Source organism: Equus asinus, chromosome 26 (assembly GCF_041296235.1).
Source record: "Equus asinus isolate D_3611 breed Donkey chromosome 26, EquAss-T2T_v2, whole genome shotgun sequence".
NCBI classification, from domain to species: Eukaryota; Metazoa; Chordata; class Mammalia; order Perissodactyla; family Equidae; genus Equus; species Equus asinus.
In genome coordinates, this window is record NC_091815.1 from 19,452,761 (window position 1) to 19,465,368 (window position 12,608).

At 40.1% G+C, this 12,608-nt stretch overlaps 1 long non-coding RNA gene across 2 annotated transcripts in view; it reads right to left on the reverse strand.

The window, feature by feature from the left end:
- Window positions 1–2,434: 2,434 nt before the first annotated feature.
- The window catches only part of LOC123281298 (uncharacterized), a 71,223-nt gene continuing 61,049 nt past the window's right edge, over window positions 2,435–12,608 (reverse strand). Inside the window, exons 4-5 of one of the 2 annotated variants that reach the window (XR_006520734.2) lie at window positions 6,585–6,705; window positions 2,435–3,246 (exon numbers count right to left, since the gene is read on the reverse strand). This is a non-coding gene — a long non-coding RNA (uncharacterized lncRNA). The remainder of the gene's footprint in view (window positions 3,247–6,584; window positions 6,706–12,608) is intronic. The other variant, XR_006520735.2, reaches the window with a different exon arrangement.

Sequence of the window (12,608 nt, forward strand, 5' to 3'; positions counted from 1 at the left end):
TTGGGACTCAGAGAGCCAGATCCCCAATGATGACGATGACTATTTATCCCCCAATAGCGAGTTTTAAAGAGGAGTCTGGGGCTTAGAGAGTTGAAGCACCGCTTTGCCAAAGTTTCACATCCGCAAAGGGACATCCCCAGAGGATGCCCTGGGTCCCCGAGTGCTCACCTTCAGCACCCTAACTTCTTGGTCCAAAACCTGCTCATCATGGAAGCGCTGATCCTCCATGAACTGGTGTATGCTCTGCCCGGTGTCCTCACTTCCCCCTTACAGTCCCCCTGGGGCTGAAGGCTCTGCTCCAGGAGGGTGTCCAGCCTCTATGCAGGGGTCTCATCCAGGTCCTGGGAAGCTCCATCTCTGCAGGACCAGGCTGTCCTTGGAATAAACCTTCTTTTTTTGAAGAGGGCACCTTCTAACCTTTCTCCAGAAAACTAACAGTCTAGAGAGGGGGAAGGAGAGTGGGGAGGGGGAGAGGGATTTATCGTCCTCCCCTCGGGATGAAGGGCTGGGGCGTCTTCCCTGCAGCACGTTGCTCCCTTGCCTGGGCTGCCTGCGCTCAGTAGCCAGCCTCCTTACTGGTCCTCCCTGCTCTCCTGACATTTGGAGATTGAAAGTGAATTTGTAGAGTTGGAATTTTCTCTTTCTATTCAAGGCTGCCAAGAAAAAAGCCCAGGAGGTGGAGGCCTCCCGCGGGCTTCCCCACAGGCTCTCAGCCCGGGGATTTTCAAGTGTCCTGGAGTTGGCCTCTCCCCTCTCCCCATTTCCTGCTGCGTGAGGAGGAGACCTTGACCCCTAAGGCAGCTCTGGCAGCTGGAGAGCGTCTGCTCCTGGGGTGGGAGCCGCTGGCTGCCTGGAGTGAGGGATGCAGAGGCTCCGCCTGAGCCTGGGGCCTGGGGCCTGAGACTGAATGATTTCTTTATATTTGAAAACAAGGCATCTACAACTATTATCGCTTGTTTTGTTCCTTATTATATGAGTAATCCATGTTCACGGTGGAAAAATTAGTGCGTATGTACAGAATGGAGAAAATAAGAACCATCGGTATAATGCCTTCACCAAGGACCCTGACCATTTACATTTGGGCGTGTTCTTCCATTCTTATTTCTAGGTGAGTCCTTCCCCTCCCCCCCCCCCAGCATTATCCCACAGTAAAGAGGGGGGAGCCTTACATGTGATCCTTAAAGGGTCTCTCATGGGGGGCGGGGAGGGTGAAGTTATCTGAAGGAGTTCATTTTGAAGAATAAAGGACAATTTGGAGAAGATTTGCTTGCTTTAAAGGGTCTCCATTAATTTAGCTTTGGAGGCCTAACGAGATCACCCTATGAAATCAGTCAAACAAATGGCAGAAAAGCTTAACTCAGATTTAGCAGTTATTCCCTGGAAGACGGCTACGCACTTGCGTGGAGTGGATGGTATTGCAAAAAAGTATTTTAACAGTTACTTAAAAGAGAAATCCTATATCGGTATTGTGGTAGTAAAAATTGTATACAAGACTGAATTTAGAAATACACTAATGTCACATGAATTCATCATTGTAGTTTGACAACAACATCCAGATTCTATGCCTCATTCTACTTAGAAGAGAAGATGACAGGCCCTGGGAAACTGGCTTAGAAGCCTCAAAAATTGCTTTGGGGAGAATTTGTGTAAAAAAGTTTTTTCAAAACAGGAAATTGGAAAAGATCAAAACATATATTAATCATATAACTTAAATATATATGGGGCCAGCCCCGTGGCCGAAGGGTTAAGTTCGGGCGCTCAGCTTCGGTGGCCCAGGGTTTTGCCAGTTCGGATCCTGGGAGCAGACATGGCACCACTCATCAGGCCACACTGAGGCAGCGTCCCACATGCCACAACTAGAAGGACCCACAACTAAAAATACACAACTATGTAAGGGGGCACTTTGGGGAGAAAAAGGAAAAGTAAAATCTTTAAAAAAAAATTAAATATACAATTGCATCTAAACTAATAAATATTATAAGTACACATTTCATTTCCCTGAAAGTTCATATCAGGACAACCCAACAAAACTTTACTGGCTTCCTGTGAAATATTTTTTATTGTTGCATGGAAAAACTGCCTTAGATTTGGAGTCGGCTGGTATTTGGGCATTTGTGATGCACATATTCATACCTTTAAATTGTAATATCTTGTACATAACCTTCAGAAACCTACTTTTTAAAAATAAATATACTGTAGACATATTGCCACATCAATGTATATGCCCACCTGCGGCATCCTTTTTAAGACTTGCATAGTATAGCATTGTTTGTACTAAAAATTATTGAACACTTGCCTTTTTCTTTTCCTTTTTTTTTCGCTCTTATAAACCACACACCTTGGGAAGCGTTGACAGAGCCTACCAGACTAGAGTTTCAGCCGTTCCTCAGCTCTGCAGCGTCATCTCTCAAACCCACCCCTTTGTGTTAGGAGCCTTTCTACGTGAGCGGCCCCCACCTCCTCCCTGGCTGATGCCTGTCCTGCTCTGTGTGACTGTCTCTTCTTCAGGGACACTCTCTGGCCCTCCAGACAGCTGTTCCTGCACATCCCCTTTTCTGACTCTCCTCCTGTCTCTGCTTCCCCTGCAGGCTAGGGGATCCGAGGGGCAGGGAACACATCTATCTTGTTCGTCACATTAGAAAGTGGACATGTATAGATGGAGAATTCCCAGCAACTGCAGCAGGGCCTGGCACCCAGTAGGTGCTCATTAAGTGTTCGTTGACTGAATGTGTGTCAATGATGAGGCCTGAGAAAGAAAATCCCCTAACATTTGGAAACAGGTCTGATGTTCACTGCTGGGCCGTGTTCTCCTGTTGGACATAAACAATCTCACAAAACATCACATCAGCCGAGGTTACTCTGAGACGGCGGTAATGTAAAATAAAACAAGGGCCTTGTGCAGCCCACTGAACATCAAATATCCCTCTCTCTCAGCTGACAAATGGATTTATTTTTGTTTGTACTTTAGTAAAAACAGAAATAAAATTCACATTTGACACCAATACTGTAATGTTTTATGTCTTTAGAATTGACCATAAATAATAAGTATAACAATAGGATTTGTATAAATATACGATTTCTTTTTGCAGGAAAAGTGGGCTTTTTGCTTTTCTCGTTGACAATGACGGTATAAAGCTTCCATTTCTTGGGCACTTCCTGTGGGCCCGTTCCTGTGCTTCACGCTCTCCACGACTTCTCTCAGTCACCCCTCACAACTCCGTGACGTGGATCCTCCTGGAATCTCCACTGCAGACAAGGACATGGGAGAAGACGGGTTTATTCTGAATTATTTTGGCAGAAGAGTGCTTTTGCTCAGGGGCGTGGGGAAAGGCAGAGAAGTGTGAAGAAGAGCAGAGGGAGGGCATGCTGTGTGTCCCTGCTGAGCCACATGCTCGGGAACTAGCCTCAGAGCAGAGGGTCAGACCTAGAAGTGCAAGGACTTGACGTCACAGAGACATGTGGGCCAAGCCTCTGCTGTGCGGCTCAGAGCTGGGGAGAGCGCCTTGTCTGTACCTGGCACCGAGCCCTCTGCTGCCCTGGCATCCTGAGCACGGGTGGCTTGAGGGCAATGGGGGGCAGTGCTCTTAGCTGGACACAGAGACAGAAGCAGCAGAACACGGGAGATGTGCCTCCAAGTCCACAGGACCCAAAGATCACTTAGCACCTAGGGAGGCCTGGGGAGAGGGAGGGGGTCGTCCTCCATTAGCTGATAGGGATGTGGGCTCTTGGGTGTCTGGGTTCTTGTTAAGGGGACTTCAGCTGACCTCACCTGCTGGGAAGACCTAGCACATATGGGTCATGTTCCTGGTCTCTCTCCCAACCTTTCTACAGCTTTTTAATACTGTCTTTTCCAAACTTCTCTGTGCTATTTTGTCAATTTACCCCTCTCTCTGCTAAGGGTTATTCTACATCCACCGGAAAAAAAAAAAAAAAAAGATGGAGAAGGAAGAAAAATACCATTTCTAATTCCTCGAATTGTAGTGTGGAAGAGACGCAGAGATGATCTGGTCAATCGTCCCCATTTCGCAGATGGTGGAAACAGGAGGGTTTAGCGGGGTTACTTAGCATGTTGATAATAATCTGAATTCCAGTTGCTGTAACTTGTTGAGCACTCAACATGTGCCAGGCTCTTTTCATGGATTAGCTTCTTTAATCCTCACAGGACCCAATGATGTAAATGTAAGTTCTCATCCTACATATGAGGAATGAGTCTCAGAGAGATGATGTGACCTACTCAGACTCAAACAACACATAAGTGGCCTCGCCGCTATTGACCCGGGATTTTTTTATTCCAAACGTCAGAGACCTAACCACTACACTGTCCCACTGCCCATAGTTGTTGCTGTTTGTTGAGTTCCTACTACATGCTAGTCACTGGGAAAAGCCCACAGAGACGAATAAGACAGACTCATTGGTGGAATTTATTTGTTCAATTAATAGATTCTTAATGAATTCCTACTGTGTGCCGTGAACTCTGCTAAGAGCTGAAGATACGAGAGAGAACAATTGCCGGCATCAGGAGACATTTCCAGGGGGCTCTGGGGCAGCAGAGTCTGCTCAGCTGCCACCCAGCTGTCAGACCACACTTGCTGCCTAGGCTCAGGTGGTTCACACCTCCCCAGTGAGCCTGCATTTTTTCTCCCTCTGAACCTTTCTCTTTAAAGCCCTATGTAGGTTTTTCAAAGGGAAAGGTGGATAATCCTGAGTAGTTTTGACATGTAGCCACACTCTTTAGCACTTATGTTTCCCAGGAGTATCCCAAGGATGTGCAAAATAACAATGAAATCCCACTTCACACCCAGTAGGATGGCTATCATTAAAAAAATAACAAATGTTGGGGAGGCTGTGAAGAAATGAGAGCCTTCGTGCATTAATGGTGCGGATGGAAAGCGGGGCAGTTGCTGTGGAGGAGTTTGGTGGTTCCCCAAAAAGTTAAACATAGAATTACCACATGATAAAATAATCTCACTCCTAGGTACGTACCCAAAAGAACCAAAAACAAGGACTCAAACAGATACTTATACCCCAATGTTCATAGCAGCATTATTCACAAGAGCCAAAAGGTGAAAACAACCCAAGTGTGCATCAAGAGACAAATGGATGAACAAAATGCAGTACATACATACAATGGCATGCTATTTGGCTGTAAAAGAGAATGAAATTCTGATCCACGCTACAACATGAATGAACCTTGAAAACATTATGCTAAGTGAAATAAGACAGACACAAAACGACAGATATTGTATGATTCCACTTATCCGAATGATCTAGGGAAATTTTGCAGAGATAGAAAGTAGAATAGCAATTACCAGGGGCTTCAGGGAGGAGGAAAAGGAAAGTTCATGCTTAATGTGTGAGAGTTTCTGTTTGGGATGATGAAAAAGTTCTGGAAATGGATAGTGGTGATGGTTGCACAACATTGTGAATGTACTTAATGCCTCTGAACTGTACACTAAAAATGGCTAAAATGGCAATTCTACGTATATTTTACCACAATTAAAAAACAATTTAAAGTAAGAAAAATAAGATTTTTCCATTTGTTGGCACATATGTGTTGGGCACTGGAAATATGGGATGAATGAAGTTGTGTATCTGGAAACAGGAATGGATGAGGTGTGGTGAGAGGGCAGGATAAGATTATAGCTGGTTGCAAAGGTGAATACACGCTTTGTGTGGTCTAAAGCTAGTACAATTAAGGAAAAGAATATAAGATTGTGAAAATAAATTTTAATGCAAAAGTAAATATTTACTTACAATGAGAAAAAAAACAACAAACTACTAACTTAAGAAAGCTGCAAAATATCAATGACATCACCATATCCAGAAATTAACGTGATTTTATTAACTACATAACACCATTCTGTAATATTTTCTTTTTGTTTTGTGGGAGGAGGGCAGGGCTCTGCTGCATACTCATGGATCAGAGCTATGTATGACAGCAATTTTATAATATCACTTTCTATAGAAAGAGTAAAAAACATAGCAATCCTTCCTCCAACACGAAGGATAAAAATTTGTTCTTTACTAATGATAGCATCATATATCATTATGGGTAATGCCATGTAAATATTTGGGATTGTTGTCAAATTTAGGAAAGTATCAAGTTTTCTTTCATCTTAGAGGTTGTCAAATTTCTGGACATTTTGAGTTTTCTTTGTACTAAACTTAAATACTGACTAATGACATTGATTAATTTTGTTATCTTCATTTTGTGTCAAATCAGTAAAAACTTCAAACATTATTCTATATGTTCACCTGATTTACTCCTCTTCATTAATTTTAGTATCAAACAATCCAAGTGTCCATTCTTTGAGCCTATTTGAAATTTATCTCTTCCTCTTAAGCAATTACTGCTTTTGGTATGAAATGACAAATTTTGGTTATCATTTTTATTGTTTGATGCATTTGTAATTACATATGCTGCATTATCAAGCATATTCAGTGAAGAGAGCTTCCATTTTGATGCAACATCAGTGAGATTGAAACCTGTGCCTTATGATTTTATATATCATATGATGGGAACAAAAACAGACGCTCTGCCACCGTATGTTTCAAACTTCATTTCTCCTCCACTTTCTACTTACTTCTGGTACTGGGAACCACAGGATATGTTCATGTCGTGACACAGCCTCTGGCCCTGTACCTTCATGTCACAATATCATGAATCAGCTCAAGGAGTGGAAGCAGTATTCCTGGAAGCCAGTCCTGCGTCAGGATAATGAGCAATAATTTAACTGTACATAGAAGTGAGTATTAACCACATTAGCATAGCCCACCAAACCCTAGTGAACTGTAATCTTAATTCAGCTTCCTCTTAGTCACGTAACATGGAGGGGCATATCCCAGGGGAAAGTCAGAGTGGAAGAAAAGAAAGCTGAATCCAGTTAAAATATGTTACATTTTTTAAAATGTTTTTAAATCATTTGGCCATGCTTTTCATTAAATGCTACTAGATCAAGTATCCATTTTGGAAAAAAATCTTTAATCCAACCTCACACTCCTATATAAAATTCAGTTCCAGGGGCCAGTCTGGTAGCATAGTGGTTAAGTTTGTGTGTTCCACTTCAGCAGCCCAGGGCTCACAGGTTCAGATCCTGGGCACAGACCTATGTACCACTCATCAAGCCATGCTGTGGTGGCATCCCACATACAAAACAGAGGAAGATTGGCACAGATGTTAACTCAGCAACAATCTTCCTCAAGCAAAAAGAGGAAGATTGGCCACAGATGTTAGTTCAGAGCCAATCTTCCTCACACACACACACAAAAACTCAATTCCAGATAGTTGTGAACCTAAATATGCAAAGTAAAGCCACAAAGCTTTTAGAAGAAAAACAACATTTTCATCACCTTGGGGGTAGGCAAAACACTAATTTAAATTGAAGAACTTCTGTTTACCAAAAGACACTCTTGAGAGAGGGAAAAAATAAGCCATAGAATGGAAAGTCTTTCTATAATACATATATACAACCAAGAACTTGTACCTAGAATATATAGCAAGAAAACTCAATAGAAATATGGGGAAAAGATATGAATAAGCAATACAAAAAAGTGTGTATCCAAGACAACTAAGCAAAAATCAGGAAAATGATATATGAACAAAATGAGACTATCAACAAAGAGATAGAAGTTATATATATATATATAACAAATTCTGGAGCTGAAAAACACAATAAATGAATTGAAAAATTCATTAGAGGTGTTCAACAGACTTGAACAGGGAGAAGAAAGAATCAGTGAACTTGGTGATAGGTCATTTGAAATTATTGTGTCTCAGGAGAACAAAAGTGAATGAAGAAAAGTACACACAGGTGAAGGGATTTATGGGACACCATCATGCTGATCAATATATGCATTGTGGAGATACCAGAAGAAGAGAGAGAGAGAAAGGCAGAGAGATTATTTGAATAAATAATGGCTGAAACTTCCCAAATTTGAGGAAAGATATGGATCTACAAATCCAAGAACCCCAAGTAGGATAAACTCAAAGAGAGCCACACTGAGACACATTTGACTCAAACTATCAAAGCCAAAGATAAAGAGAGAATCTTGAGAAAGGCAAAAGTGACTCATCACACACAGGGGATCCTCGATAAGGTTATCAGAGGATTTCTCAGCATAAATCTTAGAGGCTAGTAGGCTAGACCTGCCCTACAAGCACTGCTAAAGGGAGTCCTTCAAGTTGAAATGAAAGGACACTAGACAGTAACTTGGGCCATACAAAAAAATAAAGTTCTCCAGTAAAGGTAAATATACAGATGAATATAAAAAACAAATATTATTGTAATTTTGGTTTATAACTCCCATTTTTTATTCATTAAAAGGATTTAAAAGACAAAAGCATAAAGATAGTTATAAATTTATGTTGACAGGTGAATAATATGTAAAAATTTAATTTGTGACATGAATAACATAAAGCTCTGGGAAGCAGAGCTGTAAAGAAGTAGATTTTGCATGTGGTTTAAGTTCACTTGTTATCAATTTAAAATAGATTGTCATAACTGTAGGGTGTTTTGTGTAATCCCCATGGTACCTATAAAGAAAATATCTATAGAATATACACAAAAGGAAATTAGGATGGGAATCAAAACATGTCAGTAAAAAATTCAACTAAACTCAGAGGAAGGAAGGAACGGAGGCAATGTGAGATTAAAAAAAAATTAAAGACATATAGAAAACAAATAACAAAGTGGCAAAACAAGTCCTGCCCTGTCAATAATTACTTTAAATATAAACGGTTTAAACTCCCAATCAAAATACATAAATCAACAGAATGGATTAAAAAAATCAAAATTCAACTATATGCTCTCTAAAAGAAACTCACTTAAGATCTAAAGACATCCATAGATTGAAAGTAAAAGTATGGAAAAAGATATTCCATTCAAATAGTAGCCAAAAGAGAGCAGGAGTGTCTATACTAATATGACAAGAAATAGACTTTAAGGCAAAAACTGTTACAAGAGACAAAGAAGGACATTATACAATGATTAAAAAAGGGTCAATTAGGGGCTGGCCCCGTGGCTGAGTGGTTAAGTGCACATATTCTGCTTTGGTGGCCCAGGGTTTCACTGGTTTGGATCCTGGGCGCGGACATGGCACCGCTCATCAGGCCACATTGAGGTGGCATCCCACATGCCACAACTAGAAGGACCCACAACTAAAATATATGGCTATGTACTTGGGGGATTTGGGCAGAAAAATCAGGAAGAAAAAAAAAAGAAGATTGGCAACAGTTGTTAGCTCAAGTGCCAATCTTTAAAAAAAAAAGGGTCAATTAAGCAAGAATACATACAGTTATGAACATATATGTAACAAACATCAGAGGTCCTAAATATAAGAAGCAAATGTTGATAGAACTGAAGAAATAGACACCTATACAATGATAGCAGGAGACTTCAACACCTCACTTCCAATAATGATAGAATAACCAGACATAAGATCAAGAAGAAAACAGAGGACTTGAACAACACTATAGACCAATTGTACCTAAGAGACATATGCAGAACACTCTACCTGACAACAGAATACACATTCTTCTCAAGTGCACAAGAAGCATTCTCCAAGAGAGACCATATTTTAGATCACAAAACAAATAATAAATTTAAGAAGATTGAAATCATACAAGGCATCTTTTCCAATTACAGTGTAATGAAACTACTATAGAAATAAATGGCGAGAGGAAAATCAGAAAATCCACAAATATGTAGAAATTAAACAACATACTCTTAAATAATCAATAGGTCAAAAAGAAATCACAGGGGAAATTAGAAAATATCCTGAGGCAAATGAAAATGAAAACACAAGAGATCAAAACTTGTGGGATGCAGTGAAAGCAGGGCTAAGAGGGACATTTAAAGCTGTGAAAATGCTTACATTAAGAAAGAGGAGGGCCAGCCCCAGTGGCCTACTAGCTAGGTTCAGTGCACTCCACTTCAGCCGGCTGAGTTCACTTCCCGGGCACAGACCTACACCACTTGTCCATCAGTGGCCATGCTATGACAGCAGCTCGCATACAAAAAAGAGGAAGATTGGCAGTGGATGTCAGGTCAGAGCAAATCTTTCCCCAGCGAGACTAAAAAAATAATAAAAATCTCAAATTGACAACAGAACTTTGCATTTTAAGGTACTAGAAAAAGAACAAACTAAACCCAAAGCTAACAGAAGGAAAGAAATAATAAAGATTAGAGCAGAGATAAACAAGATAACAGAAAAACAAGAGAGAAAATCAACAAAGCCAAGAGTTGGTTCTTCAAAAAGATCAACAATAATGGTAAACCTATTAAGAAAAAAAGAGAAGAGACTCAACTAAGATCAGAAATGAAAATGGGGACATTACTACTGATTTTGTAGAAATAAAAACGATTGTAAGAAAATACTATGAACAATTGTAAACCAGCTAATTAAATAACTTAGATTAAATGGATACATTCTTAGAAACACACCACTTACCAAGACTGAAACACACAGATATAGAAAATCTGAACAGATCTATAACTACTAAGGAGGTTGAATAAGTAATCAGAACCCTCCCAACAATGAAAAGCCCAGGACCATATGGCTTTACTGGTGATTTCTACAAAATATTTAAAGAAAAACGAGAAGCAATCCTCCTCAAACTCTTCCAAAAAATTGAAGAGGAGGGAACACTTGAAAACTCATTCTATGGGCCAGCATTACCCTGATACTAAGGCCAGATGAACACACTACAGGAAAAGAAAACTACAGACCAACATCCCTGATGAATACTTATGCTAAAATCCTCAACAAAATGCTAGCAAACACAATTCAAGAGCACATTAAAAGGATTATATACCATGACCAAGTGAGATTCTTTCTGAAATGTAAGGATGTTTCAACATACCAAAAACAGCAATGCAATACACCACATTAACAGAATGAAGGTAAAAAACAGACATGATCATCTCAATTGATGCAAAAAAAAGGGCACTTGATAAAATTCAATACCCCTTCATGGTGAAAAAAAAAAAACTCAATAATTAGGAATAGAAGGAAACTACCTCAACATAATAAAGGCTATATATGAAAAGTCCACAGCTAACATCATACTCAATGGTGAAAAACTGAAAGCTTTCCCTCTAAGATCAGGAACAAGACAAGGACACCTGTTACGAACCTGAAGTGAGTTCGCTTACCTGTTGCATAGCAAGCCAATCTCTGACACCAGGTGTGGTGGAAGAAAGTAGGAATTTTATTTTTGCACAGTGCTGAGCAAGGAGAGAGGGCAGCTAACACTCAAATCCCAAACTCCCCGAAAAGCCAAAAGGAAGGGTTTTTATTTGGGGTTTTAGGTAGGGGAGGGGGAGCATATGGCCTTGCTGGTTGGAGCTTTCCCACCAGTCTGTCTTTGGCCTTGAGACACTTGCAGACAGGAGGGAGCTCATGACCTTGCTGGTCAGCAGCTTTCCCACCAGCCTGTATCTCTTTGCGGGAGGAGATAGTCCAGGTGCTTGTCCTTCACAGTGTCTGTCTCCATGGAGGATAGTGGATTCTGGAGCCAGGAAGCCAGAGACTAAGCAGGGAAGGAGTGTTTTGGTTTTAACCCCATATATGCTGGGTTTAATGTGGGAAACTGATATCAGGGTCGATATCACACCTGCTCTTGCCGCTTCTATTCACCATAGTACTAGAAGTCCTAGCCAGAGGTATTAGGCAAGAAAAAGAAATAAAAAACATTTATGTTGGAAAGGAAGAAGCAAAATTATTTCTGTTCACAGATGATATGATCTTATATGTAGAAAATGTTAAAGATTCCACAAAAAACCTGTTAGAATTAATAAACAAATTCAGCAAAGTTGCAGGATACAAAAATTGACAGAGAAAAATCAGTTGCATTTCTATAGGCTCACAAAGAACAATTCAAAAAGGAATTTAAGAAAACAATTTCATTTACAATATCATCAAAAAAGAATAAAGTACTTAGGAATAAACTTAACCTGGGAGGAGACAGACTTGTACACTGAAAACTGCAAAACATTGCTGAAGGAAATTAAAAAGGCACACATAAAGGGAATGACATTCTGTATACACAGATTTGAAGATTTAATATTGCTAAGGTGTCAATACCACCAAAAGCCATCTACAGATTCAATGCAATCACTATCAAAATCCCAATGACATTTTTTGTAGAAATAGCAAACTCTATCCTAAAATCCATATGGAATCTCAAGGAACACTGAATGGTCAAGACAAACTTGAAAAAGAAAAGCAAAGCTGGAGGTCTCACACTTCCTGCTTTCAAAACTCACTGCAAAGCTACAGTAATCAAAACAGTGTGGTACTGGCATAAGACAGACATATAGACCAATGAAACAGAATAGAAAGCACGGAAATTAATCCTCATCTACATGGTAAATTGATTTTTGCCAAGCCCATTCCATGGGGAAAGGACAATCTTTTCAACAAACGATATTGGGAAAATTAAATATCCACACATAAAAGAATGAAGTTAGAGTCTTACCTTATACATCTAAGAGCTAAAACTACAAAATTCTTAGAAGACGACATAGGGGGAAAGTTCATAACATTGAATTTGGCAATAATTTCTTGGATATGACACCAAAAGCACAGACGAGAAAAGAAGAAATATA